The sequence below is a fragment of the Spinacia oleracea genome, chromosome 5, assembly GCF_020520425.1.
Source record: "Spinacia oleracea cultivar Varoflay chromosome 5, BTI_SOV_V1, whole genome shotgun sequence".
In the NCBI taxonomy this organism is placed as follows: Eukaryota; Viridiplantae; Streptophyta; class Magnoliopsida; order Caryophyllales; family Amaranthaceae; genus Spinacia; species Spinacia oleracea.
Window position 1 is genome coordinate 46,494,782 of NC_079491.1, and position 17,473 is coordinate 46,512,254.

Here is a 17,473-nt window from a genome sequence, read left to right on the forward strand (position 1 = left end):
TATATTTCAAAGAAAGAATTATATGTATGTTCTTTTAAAAGTAAGTTATTGTACTTCTAATACAATTTATTTTTAAGATTAAAAATGTGTTTTAATTCCGTTATTTTATTTATCAAAAATAACTCAACACAACACTGTAAATATGTAAAAGAACAATTACTGATGATATAAAAGAACAAACAATGCTGATGACACATAAGTAATATGTTACAAAAAAGAACATTAGAATTTAAGAAGAACATGGAAATAAGAAGAAGGAAGTGTACCTACCCGATGCGCATTCATCAGCATCATCAATATCTTTGAATCGATTAAAAAATACAAAAACTAGCAAAATTAAACTTGTATTTTGCTTAATTAGCTAGTTTTCGATAAACGAAATTCAACTAAAATCACATGTTAGAGATAGAAGGAGGAGAAAATGTATTTTGAACTTTCTCTCTCATAAAATCTCTCTTTTGTTGAGAGAAAATAAAACCTCTCCCCTTTCTCTCTCTAAAATGTGTTTTAAAATGAGAAATGATTGAATTCAGTAGGAGAAATATTATATATATATAGAAAATGAAAAATAAAATATTAAAAAAAAAAGGAGGAAGGAGAAGAAATATAAGCAGTGTTCATAATTATAAATGGTGCACTTGTTTTTTTGGTACAAATATGAAAAGAACATATTCGTTCTCATTTAAAATTTTATAAAAAGAACATCATGAGAAAAATGCAGGATAAATAGAACAAGATAATCAAATATTGATAATAATACTTGAAAAATTAAAAAAAAACGTTGAAAAATCTAAAAAGAACATAAATCATAAATAAAAGAACAAAAAACTCAAAATTAATAAAAACAGAAAACTACAGGGGGAAAAAAGCAACATATGAGAAAGAACAACAAAAGTAAAAGAAAAGAACATTCAAAATCTGCATGAATACTAATAAAAGACGCAAAGAACATTACCAGTACATAAAAGAACAACAACAAAGCCTAAACGAACATATTAAGATAGTGAAACGAACAACTATAAAGAATTTCAAAACAGTGCCAAAAGAACTGCGAAATAATTGCGAAGTAATTGCGAAATCATAATCATCAAAATATATAATCTAAATACATTAATCAAAGTAATTGAGAAATCAAACTGATCTAATTAATAACAAACACGATAACTGCGAAATCAAAATCATCAAAACATGTAATTCGTTATTAAAAAAAATTGAAAAATTACCTTCACAAATCTGATTATCAGCTGAGGAATTCAAATTTGAAGAAGAAGAATCAATAGTATTTGATATTGAAGTAGAAAAATCAAACAATATCTGAGAATTTTCCATTACTTTCTCTCTCTAAAATCAAATTTACATTTTACCATATTTTCTCTCTCCTCTTCACAGTTTCTCTCTTCTCTTCACAAATTCTGATTTCAAAATTATGAAAAATACAGGAAGATATAACCGCAAAAATGAGCAAAAACAAAAGAACATAATAAAACACAGTTGAATAGAACAGAGTATTCCTTGTTCTTTTTTTTTTTAACAAAAAAAGTTCGTTTGTTCTTTTATTCAACAAAAGATGTTCCTTTCTCCTCCGAATTTAATAAAAAACGCGCGTTTTATATTTAATGGTTGTCGTTTTGATACCAGTGCAACAACAGCACGGTGCACACCCCTGCACCATCAAATTTGCGCAAATTAAGCATGCAAATCATAAAACCACGTGCTTTCCCTCGTTATATTGGAGTATTTGGATTAAGGAAGGGACTTATCCTGCCTTTACTAGTGTATGATGCCGATAGATAGTTTTAGCCTTATCAGAGTAAACTAACAAAACCTTGTAGTTGAAATACAAGAGTAGCAATACATGATTACAGTTGCAGAGGCTTAAATATTTGATCACAAAAGAATTTGGTCCCTTGTGATCTCGAATAGAGATCCGCCCAACATACATGTGCAGCGTAAAGATTGCGTAAAGATTGGGTTCCAGGTAAAGGTACCAATACGGGAATGCCCAGTATTAGCTGCCAGTGGCCTTTACTAGCATGAAACTTAGTGTAACAAATTCAATGCATGGACATGCGCTATATACTACTCCCTCTGTTTCTTTTTGTTTGTTACGTTTCGAATTTTGCACGTTTATTAACGTATAATAAAGATTCTTGTTCTTTTTTATTAAAAAAATAAACCCAAGTAAAACATCAATCCACTAATCATTACAACAACTAATAAGATTATTTTATTTATCAAAATAAACCAATAATCGAAAAACACAAAGATTGATAACTTAACATACTTGGGAAATTGTAAAGAAATTTAATGAGTTGAAAAAATTGGATCAATTAAAATTAAAAGATGGCACACAAAATGATAGTATAATAAGTTTATAAAAGGAAAGATTCTCCCACGTAACAAACATTTTGAAACACCCTAAAAGGAATACGTAACAAACAAAAAAAAAACGGAGGGAGTATTAAATTAATTTTAATGCACTGTTAATTACACCAAATAATATGTCAAAGAGTGAATAGATTATTTTAAGGTGCTTAACAAAATAATCCAAATTGTCTATAAATATGTTATTAGGCGTTATCGAACAAATTAATCCTAACACTTATAAAGTCTCAAACTTTGATTACTATTCACACAATAGTGAATTACCTGTATTGCCCCCAATTTCCTTCATATTTATAGTTTTTGTCTTTTCCTTAAGAATAGTTTACTTATGCTTATAACATTTGGCTTATTGATGTTGCTACGTTTAAAACCCACTTGCAATTTGATGAACATTTCCTCCTCTTCTCCAACCCTGGTACTCAACTCTTTTCTTTCTCGTTCTCTCCACATTTTCTGTGCAAACTGCACTCTCAACCATGGCAGACCTAGGGCAGAAACACAATGCCGATGAAGCATCAACGAAGCATCCCTCACCTCAATTACTACTGAAGGTGTCTTGATCCCTCTATTTCTGGGGTTTAGGGCACGGAATTCTAAAGATTTATGCAGACTTAAGGATTCAATTTTTCAGAAAACGGTTAGATATTCGCAATTTTTGATTAATTGATGTAATTTTAAGCTATTTGAGTTGAGTGTTTATGAGATTCTTTGCTATTTAAGCCATTTGAGTTGATTGTTGATGAGACTTGTGCGATTTTTGGTGTTATTGATATGATTTTGGTCCAATTCAGGTATTTTTGTGTAATCAATATGATTGATGTGATATTATTATTTAGCTTTTCGATAACATTTAGTTGAAACAAAGCATGGTATTATTACTATATCTTTCGTGTATGTAGTTTGATTCTTGGACTATTTAATCAATATCTTAGGTGTTATTCAATCACTACGGAAAAACACGACACTTTTCGACGATTTTTGGGCCATATATCGACGCTCTAAGGCGTCGAAATTTAATATATCGACGCTTCGGAGAAGAGCCGAAATATTCACGGTCGATATATTTTGACGCTTTAAAGAGACGCTATTTTCTCGCTTTTGGACGCTTTTTTGGGTCACTATTTTCCATATATCAACGCTTCATTTGGTCGAAATATTTCGACTCCCTATTTACTCTACTTTAGCGCAACAAAAATGCATCTTTCGACCCTTTGTTCTGTCATTTCTTGTGTTTACATTTTCGTTCCCCCAAATCTAGACCCTTTGAGGGTCACAATTTGATACTATATGTTTACCTCCAAATAAATTTAGACCCTTCTAAGCGTCACAATTTTAAACTATTGTTCTTCATTCCAGCCTTTGCATAATAATGACATATATAGTTATTTATCTAATACCATTATTGCATTTATCTCCAAAAATATATATTAAATCAGATATAATGAACAATAAAACTTTAAATTTTAATGTACTACATTATCATAAATAAACATAAATCATCTAATCTATATAATATACTAAAAGAGAGGAAATCAATGTGGTGATGACAAATGTCACTCATTGATTGGCCTCTCTTTTAATGTAAATAATTAAATTTAAAATAAAAATAAAGGATCTAATAACATAAATAAATATACATCACATATGTTCACTGCTATGCGTGATAATTACTTCCAAAAATAGTTTGATTACATGCTTAATTATATTAGGTTCAAATTAATACATGATTTTTCGCTTATAATTTTACATGTTATAATATCATTATAATATCGTAAAATTTGATGAATTTTATATTAGGGCATGATATTGATATTAAACTACTATATAGTGGTTGTAAATGTGTGTGGTGCGTCTATGTTTGGTGTAGGGATTTTCATAAAGTGCATGTCAATTATACTAGACAATTAAACATGTAATTGGTACTTTAGAAATTTATAGTAAAGCAAATTTTAAATAGTGCATATCTAACTGTGTCAAAATATCTTGGGATATACTTATTTCAGTAAAAATTTCTCCAAAAGTAAATCTGAGTATGCGTGAGAATTGAGAATGAAAAATGTAAAACTTTATAATGCTACAATTTAGTCTGCAACTATGGAATCATAATAAAAAAATATACATACTTTTATGCATAGGCTAAATATAAAGCTCTAACTTTACTAAAATTAGATCAGGTCTCGTGTATGCACGGATATTTAAACTATTTAACTACTTTTTTAGTAATATATTTCACTGAAAGATTTATTTACCTAAAGTTACCGCATAACTAATAAATCTTGAAGATACTCATTTATAATCATCTAATACGAACGATTTGACTAAAATATTAAAAAAAAAAAAATCATTTTTAGCAAATTATTATTAAGTGTCATATATTATTTCCATAATATACAAAAGAATATTTTTTTTCCATATATAAATGGTAAATAAAAAGGGATAGAAAATAAATGGCAAAGATTTATTAGGATAAAAGTTTTTGGCAGGAAAATTTCACATCAGAAAGTGACATAGTCACTCCTAATGTCTATTTTAAAATTTTAGTATAATGTAATAGAATAGATAGATTTAGGAATTACTATGCAATTATAATTAAAAAAAAAAATGGAAACACAATTACTGGATATTCACTTTGCTGGAATTTGACGTGCGAATTTGAATCACCATTTTTACAATTGAAACACAATTACTGAATATTCACTTTGCTCGGAATTAGACGTGCAAATCACACTTTGAACTTTATATTAAGTTCGATTTAAATGTAGATGAATAAGATTGTGGTTACATCTTACAAGGGTTTATATCCTATTTGGGGGTGGTAGGGGAAAATTGATTTTGAAATTTCTAAGTTTATAATGGTTGTATCTTATACTACGTAGTAAAGGTTTGTTGTTATATTTTATGTTATAATCTTTATCTATCTATCTATCTATATAATATACTAAAAGAGAGGAAATCAATGTTTTAAGTTCGGATATACTAATAACATATTCTATGAATTCTTACTCGTAATATACTAATAATAAGTGGTATTGGAATAGAGTATGAGATTGTTTTGAAAAAAATGCTAACAGTTGATCGATAATGGCTAATTAATGGCAAATGCATTATTTCACAGTTCTAATATTAAAAATGCTAGCTGTTGATCGACAATGGCTAATTCTTGGAATGTACTGTGTATACACAAAGATTATTAACTAAAAAAAATATACTAAGAATCTACTTCAATATCACAATAATATATTTACAATATGACAATAATATGTTTAAAATAATAAAAAAAAAATTAACTAGGTTGGCCAAAACATCTATTTAATTATTTAAAATATTTTAACATCTCTTAGCATGCATTAAACTTAAATTCATTAATGACCAATTGCATGTATTGTCCATTTTAATTTAAAATATGTGTCTTATATTGACTGTGGATATGTATAACGAATATTTACCTTTGCTTTAATATTTGAAGAAGCATTTATCAATGTTGTGTAAAATATGCTCATTGAATAAAAAGTTGTTTAATAAATTTGTATTTTTTCTTTCTCGAATTTTAAATTTCTACGTATCCTTTTATTTAATAGTTCCTAAATCTTTCAAATGAAAAACAATTTTAAGAATTTTATAGTTTCATTTTATATTATTAGTTTATTTGTATTTGATTATTTGATGGGTAATAAGGAGATTGACAGGGGTGAGTATCTTTCCTACTGTGAGTGACAGGGATATGGATGAGAATTTTAGACGAGTACAAGTACGGATTCACCGACCAACCTCAAAATCATGACTAGATGAATAAAGGAAATAGTGAGTAGGTGTTAAGTGATCGGGTAATGATGTAAATATTAAATGATTAAATAGGTGTGACTATCGAAGTGAAAGGTGGATGAGAAACACTATGACTGACACATGTGTTGAATAGATGAAAATAATTTTGTTTATGTACCCTTATTTGTTTTTCCTTTTTTTAATAAATAAGACACCAAATGGGGTAATAAAAAATTTATCCATCATTAATTTTAATTTGAGAATATCTATAAGGTATATGTGTCCAAAGTATTGTGTAATCAGACAATCAAATTGTGAAAAGAGTTTTAAAATTAAAAACTCTCTTACCAAAAAAATATTGTCGAGTCTAGCCGTCTACGGCAAGGTTTGACACATGTAATGAATGGGGATGAAAATACTCTTAAAGGTTTTTTAAGTCAAAACTTTGTTATCAAAAAATAATGTCGAGTTAAGTTGTTTAGGGCTTGGTTTGAGGCGGGTACGGATACACGGACGGGTGATGAAGCAGAGTTAATTTTATTTTCCGCCCGCGAGATAGGGATTAGGACGGAGATGAGTGTCATACCTATCGTGGTGACGAGTATGGGGATGAAAATTTTAGGCAGGTACAGGTGTTGAGAGACCAACCCACCCCACTTCAAAGTTATCTCTAGCTGAACAAGGTATATGGTGGAGTGGGTATTAAATGATCGGCTAATGATGTACTCCCTCTGTTCCATAATGTTTCTCATGTTTACTATTCATATGGTCAAAGTTTAAAAACTTTGACCATAATTAATAGTATGATTAAGAGTATAAATGTTAACTTGTGGGATATCATTGGATTTGTATCAATATAAATTTTCTAAATATCAACTTTTTATAATTTATACTATTACGAAATTAAAATTATTAACGGTCAAAGTAGTGCATTGAAGACCGCGTATAATGGAAAAGTGAGGAACATTATAGAACAAAGGGAGTAGATGGTAGGGGAGTATTAAGTGGGTATGGCTATCGAAGTAAAGAGCGGATGGGAATAACTTTATGTTTGACATGGGTTATGAAAGGGGAAAAGCATAAATTTATCTATGTACCCTTATTATTTTTTTTATTTTTTTTGAGTTTGTTAAATAAATAAGACAAGGAATGAGGCAATAACAGATCTATTCATCATTAGTTTCAATAATAATATTATCTATAAGCTCTATTTTGATGATAATTGCCTATAGCTATAGTTTAGTAAAAGTTTAGATATGCAAATTCAACATTCATATCATAAATCGTGCATCGCACGGGTACTATACTATTTATACTAATTAATTAGCGACAATGTAGTTTACAAAAAGTGCTAACAATCATCCACGCATTTATATATACTAGTTGTTGGCCGACGCGCTAACGCGCGCCGTCCCCCAAGGTAGAAAAAATCAATTGTGCAATTATTTTTCTTGAATTATCTCAATCAAATAAAACTTTGTATTTGAAAGAAGAAATATATTTCTTACAGATTTCTACAACATAGTTCTTACATGTTACATGTATAACATTTCTTTTGTAAATAATGAACTGAAATAGATTGTGTATGCTATCATGTTGCGACACTCAAATTCTAACCCTGTAACATGTTTAGTCTTTTCCAGCAGTGTCTTCATTCTTTTATAGTGTTCAAACATAAACAACTCCAAAGCTGATGTTTCATCATCATTCACAATTTCACATGTTCAAACACAAGCATAGCCTACATGTCCTTAGTCCACTCCAGATAATATTACATATACAGACGTTCAATGAAAAACATAGCCTAGTATTATTTCAAAATCGAACATCAGAATCATTCGGACTCTAATCTGAAGTTGGGAACTCACAATCTAGCTTTATGTGAAATGAAAAGAAACAATGATAGCATAAAATCATCAGAAGGACATCAAATAACCATATGAGCAACCATGATGGTTATGACCTCTAGACCTACCCTAAGATAAAGGGATCACAAAATGTTGCATTAGAAAACATCGGCATAGGATCTCCTCAAGCATTTGTACTCTCCTGGGAGAAAAACATAAAGAAAGTTACACATGATAAATATCAGCTCATGCAGGAAGAGAAATACAAGCTAGAAATACTATGACAGACTGTTTTAAAGCAGAGAGCTGAGGAACTTAGGCAGAGAGGAATAATAAAAACGAGATCTAAGAATTGGACCTCACCTATTTATTAACTACAATCAATATGAGATGTGTTTAATCTTGTGTCAATCCTCCGCATTTGGTTCTTTGAACTTCTGTTCTAGATATAGATGAAGCCCATGACATAAATAGATCTTAAGTGTCTGAAGTGATATGAGGTTTCCCATTGATTTTGGAAATGAAGTCATGGTACCAAAATTTGAGATAGACAGAGACTCAAGCGACAATAAAAGGCTAATCCATTCAGGCAGCTAGGACAATGAAAGAGTTTGTAACAGCTACAAAGGCATAGGCTTTGAAGGGAGGGGAAGAATGTTGTTAAATATCTATCACTCGTTGTTGTTAGTGTTGGTGCTTCTATTTCCCATATCTTCCAAGTTATAAAAATGACCAAGTGCAAGTAATTTCAGATAATGAGGTTTACTCAAACATGGTAACTGCACCAAATCCTGTCAACCATCAAGCCTAACCTTAATAAGATGTGGGAGAGAGAGAGCCCAATTACCTTCACCTCTTCCCCACCTTGAAATTTCTCTATCTCAGTATTCAACTAAAGGCTTGAACGAAAATAAGATGTTTCTCTACCCAAAAAATCCATGTCCTTTATCTTACAACCTAACAGCTACTTAATTCAATTAGTCTCAGACCATCACATTTTGTTAATCATTTGATACATTTCCAGACATCTCTCCTAGAAAAACCTATACGATTAAAGCCTATTAGTTTATTTCTCCACCCAAAAAATCAACTCCCTTTATCTTACTACCTAGCAGGCACTTAGTTCAATTAGTCTCAGACCATCACATTTTGTTAATAATTTGATACATTTCCAGACATCTTTCCTATAAAAAAACTATACGATTAAAGTACAATTAACACATACGAAGTATGATATATGTTAACGACATTTATATGGATCTTAAACCATACTAACTCTTCTCCAATAAAGTAACTAATATGACTTACCAGGCACACCTACTTGCATCCTTCAAACGCATCATAGAGGATTAATGCCTAAATCAACGGGAATTCCTTCGTAGTAGACACTACAGTTTCCATGATTGTTAAGTAATAAATGACCTATATTGTTTTTTAGACAAAACATCAAGTACTGTACATGGGTGGCATACTGATTGCAGACGTGTACTCTGGCAACAAATTCTCTTGCCTTCTACATGCATTATACTCCAGGCTACAAATTATTGTCAGAGATTTTCCTGAAAACCTCGACCCCTTTTCTAAATAATGGCTTTCTTGTCCCAATGTTCATCCTCATACACTACTACTGAACCATTTTATTTTTCTTATTATTTTAAAAAATAGTCCTAGAAAAGTTCATTTATCACGAGAAGTTGACCATGTAAAGGCGTAAATACAACACAATGTGGATAAATTCTTTCTTTAATTTCTAGGTAAGAAAATTTCCCTTACTACCCTCATAATGAAAAACTATATCAAATACCAGGCCATAGCCCCATATCGAGATCAATTCTCATAATTACAATCCTTTCTGCACCAACATGACTGCAAAAAAGTTATTGTTCATAAAAGTCAAGAGCGTGATGCAAACCTTATACTACTTTACCAACGACAAACAAGATTCCAGATCGAACTACCAACACCTCCTTTTTCGTACTAATTAAGATCGTCAATTTTAGCTGACTTCTACGAATATTATCATCTACGTTATTCCCGTTTCCCAAATTAGTGGCAAGCATATTACTGTACGTTTCTACTTGTATAAGAAGTTTAGTTCTATCCCATCCCGATTTCAATTTCAACATCCATATCCGACCATGCCTAGTAACAACATACACTAACAATGAAGCCTTTAAAATCTGAATGCATATTAGGTGAGTAATAAACTGTACAGGAACAATATAGTATACAGTATTCCACCAATTTGTGGCTCGCCTTCAGCAACAATTAAGGTGGCTTGGTGTGAAATTGTCTATAAAAGCTTCATTTCAAAATTGAGAAGCACCTAAAACTTAGGATAAAACAAAATTGTAAACGCGGGACTAATTCCAAAAGGCGAAGAAGTTGAACTGAATTGACAATAGAAATCATAGAAATTTCGAATTGCAGAAAATAAAATAAGTAATTAACAAACTGTTATCTTCATCAGAATATGTGCAACTGCTGAATCCGCAATAAGCCAATAATTTACCTAAGATATGAGACAGTTAAGGTTGGTGTAAGTTGGATGCTCAATGTCAAGTGAGCGCCTGCAAATGTTGTACATGGCTTCATTGTGAAGGAGAACGACATCAGTTGCTCCAGGAGATACTGGGTTAATAGGACGCGGTGATAGGGCTCAACAACTGAGGTTGAGATGTGAGGACATGGTGAAACGCAAATTGGATTGCTTTCTGTCATCAATAGAGAGACTCTAAAAGGAGGGATCCAAGACCAGAACAAGTGCTCCACTTGCAACATTGAAGAAAAGGAAACCACGGAGTCCAGTATATTCCAGTCATCAGCAAGCTTGTGGATACAGTCCAAGCAGAAGTCAACAATCTCCTTACCAACTGCAATTTAACAAATAGTTAGGATCAAAATCTAAAGAAACAAATATCACAAAAGGGATTCAAATTAGAGCCTAGTACTTACTGGTATAATAACCATGGGTAAAATTGTTGCCAGCATCCTCCTTTCCACTCATCAGCTATTCATAGTAAAAAAGCTAGAGGCAAGTTCAAGTCCTCACTTCATCAAATGACACTGGGCAATATCAACAAAGATAGCATGGGAACATGTTTCAGTTTAACGGATAAGGTGTTGAAGGCAACGTCTCTACCTCCAACAGTTACATCACTGGGCATTTGGCCATTTGCCTATCATTACAAAAATATAAACAAAATTAACATCACCCAATGAATTATAAAACAACCAGAAGATATGCTTTTGACCAAAAAGATTAAAAATTACGCTAAGCAACGTTAGGGGCAAACAAAGCAGATATTTTCACAACATCAGCAACATAATTCACCAAAATGACTGAGTTATCGCATCAGATCAGGACATTAACATTGTGAAAATAAAATAACGTGACTGTCTTAGGATAAAACAGGAACAAAGTTCACCAAACTAAAGAAAAGTTACTACTCCCAAGAGTGTTATAAATGATGCTATTGTTATAAGAGAAGTTACATAAATCAGCTACCTTATTCTCCCCCCTCCTTCCTATCTTATTCTCACCGTCCCTCCCTGTCCTCTCAGTCGTTTCATTCTAAAAAAGTTACTCCCAAGAGTGCTTTCCTCGTCTCCTTTCCCCAATATCAAGATTATTTCCAGGAGAGAGCCCTAAAACATGATTATTTAGGAAAGATTGCAAGCTGAGATTACTATTAGGATTGAACAATTTGAAAATACTACTGGGAGACTGGTCAAAATTAGAATCTCTTTAAATTTGTAAAAATAACGGTACTATGTATATTGATCTTGTTTATCTCGAGAACCAACAGTAAAAGCTTCATAGGATTGAGATATTGGTTAATATTCTGAAGTAAGAAGATATCGATTCCATCTCAAAATGATATGCTATATCTGACATTTTTTATTCAACTGTCAACTATAAACGTCAATTTACAATTAATTTTTCCCAAATTTGAAAGGAAAGTACTGAAACTGAATTTCTGCAAATCTTCAAGTGAATGTAGGAGACCCAAGTAAAAAGTTAGTTTTAAACCAACCCAAAGAGCAATCAATCACCATGCTTCCCAACTAACCAACTTTAGGTTCTGAATAACATACTATAGAAAAATGAAGATTAAGCAGGGAATAATAAATAAAACGTAGTAACAAGAAACAAACAAGTTCATCTGTTCCCTTAGAAACATTAAGCACCAAACTTCACAAACCTTGGCACTAACACCATCATTTAAAGTCCTATTCTCAGATTATAATCAATTCTAGTTTCCTTACAGTAGAAAGTTCCAACAGACTATCTGATTTCAAGCAATGTCTCAATTAAACCAATTCACACTACTATGCAAAAACCAACGGTTAAATAAAAACGGGTCAACTATTCAACTAAGAACCGTTGTGCTAAGGAGTATGGAGAAATTAATACTACATATTACAACATTTGTTCATTTCTCGCAATCGTAAGTAGGTATATTTCACAACGGTATGTTAATTAGACAACGCTTCTTTGTAGGATTGTGTTAAAAGGATTAAAGAAATGAAAATGAAATTAAAACATTTCTCATCTTGATTGAAGCTTTACCAAAACGGCAAAGTCAAACCCACGACTTCCTCTAGAGAGAAAAAAAAAATCAATTTATAACTCCCCACTTCCCCAAACCCCCATCCCCATGATTAAACCTCCATTCGGAAACTGTCATTGTAGATCTTCAATTCATCAAACACAATTACTATTTGATTTGATGTACAATACACATCTCCTAATGTCCTATATATAGAGTTCTTCCCCAAGCACTTTTATCCTATATTGAGGTATACCTTTTCAGTTCTTTTGACTATTTTTTTTTTTTTTTGTATCTATTCTTTGCATTTACTACTTTTTGATCTACATACGAGGTTTTTCGAGAGTAGGTTCGAAATTGGCGGCCCATTTCTACTTGCTCGTACAGCCCGCCATGTCCCTGGCAGAAAATAATTCGTTCGAGGCTAGCGAGTTGAAGCAATAGCCAGAGATTATTTTATACGAAGTACATCATAAAGAGTATATAAGTTTTTGCCAATTGAGTGCATATGTTTTTATTATTTCGATTATCTCAGGGAGTATGAAACTGATTGATTATATTATATGTTCTTGTCATAATAGCTCGGTCCAACTTGCAGCTTCATTTTGAATGTGAATGTGGGTAAGTTTATTTGATTTTTTGTGATATTACTTATTTGTTTTACACGACATACACTTTTCAACACATTTTTTTTTACAGATATCACAGCAAAACCCGTCAAATTATCTTGTGAACGAGCTGCACATTGTTGAGGTTTATTGCCACTATTTTTTCCCTATAGCTATCACTCGATTTCCTATTCAATGCGGGAATGAACTGATGGTGTCGGTATGTACCTCAATTGGTGTCTATATGACTATATATATACATGGTTGTTTAACTATTATGATTAGGTTAACACTATAAAAATATATTTTTTGCTAATTTGCTATCATTCATGGAGTATTTTTTAATGTTAGTCTTGTCAAGAGATTTTTTATTTTTTACGTTGATGTTGTAATCTTCCTCACTATCTTGATTATTGGTTAGATTTCTCACCTTCTTTAATCCTTGCTTCCTCGTTGTTTATCTAGTTTGTTATCTAAGATAAAAGTGTAAAGAAGCTAAAGATCTTTTTCCCAACATTATCTTTGTGATACTTTATACGAAGTATTAGATTATATGAACTGGAATATAGAATGACTTCACGATATGGAGTGACATGAAAAACTTTTCATACACATATTCTATTAAAAACGAATATTCAAGTGGTTAAGAACTCTTCCAAAAATTCCAGGTACTCGGAATATGAAAAGCAATCTAATCACTTTCTTAGGTAATCTGCCCTAATCTACTCCTTATATTGAACTACTAACAAGAATTTTATGAATACATATTAATATTAAAAACATGTACTATATATGTATTAATATTGAAAGGAGAACGCACCTGAGCACCATAAGGTCTCTAAAATGGGCCCTTTTCAGTATTAAGCTGTAACATAATCAGAAGAGTAGTATCATTACAAACACACATTGTATTATGAATCCAAACCACATATTGAATACACAATGATGGCAAACATGGTAAAAACAATATTGATCTAATATCTCTTTGAGGAGTTAACTAAAGTTTTTTGCACACTAACATAGATGGAACATCAAATGTATCGCTAATCATAACATTCGTTGTGATTGTGTGAGAAAAAGACGAATATAACTTCCTGTCAATCTCACAGCTTTTTTGAGAATGCCAACAACACCTTAAATAAATAAGAGAAAGAGGGAAAATGTTCTATGTGCATATAACCACCTATCGAGCATAGAAGCCAACCATGATCAAGAAAAATAATAATTCAATGAACTCTATACATCTGACATACCTGGAGAAAACACAAACCTTTTATCAATCCATTGCACATTTATACTCATTCATGGATTGGATATCCTTTCAATGGCCTGGAAATCAAAAATGGGGAAGAATTGTGAAGAGGGTGCTTCAGATCTATCATGGATGCAGTGGAGAGAGAAAAACAATACATGATGCTTAATGAGGCGACGACGAATAACATGGGTCTTCTTGTCTCCCTTAGATATTTCAATCCATTTTCCCAATTCAGACGACGTCCTCTGCAAAATGTAAGAACAATCCATTAATAAATATCCCTGGAAAAATAAGAAAATAATAAATATGGACAAAGAGAGAAATGAAGTGCATTGGTTAATATGGATAAATAATATCCACGAACCTCCTCCAAACCAATAATCCATTACAACTCTATAGCAATGGTTAAGCCTCAAATTCAATCAAACCACAAAGATCAACCATAACAATGACAATAATTCAATGTAAAGATTTTGGAAATCAATTGTAACAGTCAAAAATCAAAAGGTTAATAAAAAAAAAATTAGTAACTATGCTTAGAGAATGATAATAAGCATAACATCTGATTAACATCTCCATTAGTGTCACCAATTTTTAGGCTTGTATCACACTTTTAAAACTATAACACAAGTCTTCTAATAACCTTGTTATTACACCCCACCATTTCCATGATCTTTACACAAAAATAAGCAACAGTAAACCCATTCAAGAATGTAACGGCGGGATAAATAATAAGAAAACTTCAAAAAGTTCAACAAAGATCGGTTATTTACATAATTTTCCCTCTCATCCACACCATTGTTCCTCCCATTTGAATTGCACAAAATCTCACAATTGTTTTAAAATGATTCTATATCCATATTTCTTTGTTCATTTAAGACAATATTTCCAAAAACCAAACATGCATCTACAGAAATATTTACATAAAATGCCAATCCCAAGAATATTTTTTCATATTTTGGTGCATAAAGAGTCACAAAGCGATAGACACATAGTCACAATTTTATCCCTCAATGAAAATAAAAATAAGCTTACAAGAAACTAAACAAGAAGTAAAGAAAGTGAAGACAGACGCATTTATAAGTTAGAAGAACTTAAACACCTACATTCTTGTCGACACGAAAGTTATACATGGTATAATAAAAATACATTTAGCCGAATACACTTCAAACATAATCAATTATGGTTTTAGTAACTGAAAATTGATCTTTCATTTTCCTTACACTAATTAATCTACTCTTTCCCCCAAAAACTAAATTCAAATAATTAAAAATGGAAAACAGGATCCATTTCCCAAATTAATAAGTGATAATAATAAATCACAACTAATGTAGAAGAAAATGAGAGTATGGTTTAATGCAATTTTATTTACTGCCATCGCTGCATGTTGATCGTATGCCATCATTATTGGCGCTCTTATACTGTGTCACTGATTCGATAGTAGCCTAATGGCTTGTATCAACATTGTCGGTATATGTAAGAACCAAAAAAATCAAGATTCGAAATGATTAATTGCAATAAAGTAATAAACCAAATCAAGTGGAAAAAAAACAAATCACTCTAGAACTTATAACCACGAACAGTCCATTAAAGAGAGATTAAGAAGTATAGATCTTGCCTCGAAGTCTCAAACTGAAAGTAACAACTTAATCATGTAATTATAAGTTACATGCTAATAAATTTCTAATAATGGTAAATCTTATTCTTATGTACTTCTACATTATCATGTGCTACTCACCAACAATAAAAAGTGCACATACTTTTAAGGATCATACTTCCTGTTCATTGGTCCATTTAAAATACAAAGTCAAGCATTAGTCCCTAGAAAATAGTTACAGCCCGCGACTTAAGCCTACAATATGTTTCTATCAGCACACAAGCAAACCAGCAAAAGGCTAAAATAGGACCTAACTTGTTAATCTTGCAAAAGAAACAATAAATCACGAATAAAAAACATGTAAACCAACCTCGATCAAAGCTCAATTTCCATTAAATGTCAAGACCAAGGATAGCCCTGCCTGATTTTCGTTTCTTAGCTTCTAAAAACTCCAAAATATGCAATGTAGCTTCCTCTACCTCCTCGGTCGATCGAGAATACACAATTCGGCCCCCAAAATTCAATGCTTGATACTTCATTTTCACATTGCCTAACAAACAAAGTTAAATAAATTCAATCCATTATTACATCAAAGACGAAACCCTCTTCTCAAATGCTACTACCCCACAAATCATAATACCAATATGATAAAATAAAAAAAAATAAAAAAAAATAATCCATCTCAATCCCAGTTTCCAGGAAATTAAACAAACGAAATTAAACAAATTCATAACATTAAACGGCTTACCTTCGGGGAATGCCCAATTCCTAGAGCACGACGCAAAGGGAAAAGAAATCTGCATTTAGAGGCGAACACAATTTGGCATTTGAGCAGGAAATTGAACCCGGCAATCGACGGCGGGTAAATTATGTTAATGCAAACTTAAATCAGAATTAAATAAAGCAAAATGGGAACTAAATTTAGACCGAAGAAAAAGAAAAAAAAAACCTGGCCTCGAAGGGGTTCATGCGAATTTTGGAAAACATAAGTCTCAACTATATCTGCTTCAAAATTCAACCATTAAAAGCGAGTAATTCAACCATTAAAAGCGAGTACAAAACCCTAATTCAAAAAGATCAGAGAAAATAGTCATACCAGGAGAAGCAGGACAAATTGATAGTGAAGAGATAAACTTGTCGAGCTTGCACGAATTGCAAGTTGTAGGAGGTGAGAAAAGTGACGACAATACATGGGAGGAGGGAGAAGAAGGGGGCGAAAGAGACTGCATGGAGAAGGGATAGTTCAGAACGGAATGGGGGTTGAGCTCAGAGAAAACAAAGGCAAATGATGAAGGAACGTGGCGCAATCTGAGATATTAGGGCAAAAGGGTGTAGTAACGAAAATGTGAAGGAAAATAAGGGTAAATCAGTACTTTAACTATTGGATGAATAGTAAAATTCGACTCCTCACTTTTAAAAGGTTATAGATGCATTGGCTACTCAAACTGAATAAAAGCAATATTTTG

General features: G+C 31.7%; 1 pseudogene; it reads right to left on the minus strand.

Annotated features, from left to right (window-relative positions):
- Positions 1 to 10,377: 10,377 nt before the first annotated feature.
- On the minus strand, positions 10,378 to 14,688 carry LOC110805870 (tubulin alpha-2 chain-like; annotated as a pseudogene).
- Positions 14,689 to 17,473: the final 2,785 nt, after the last annotated feature.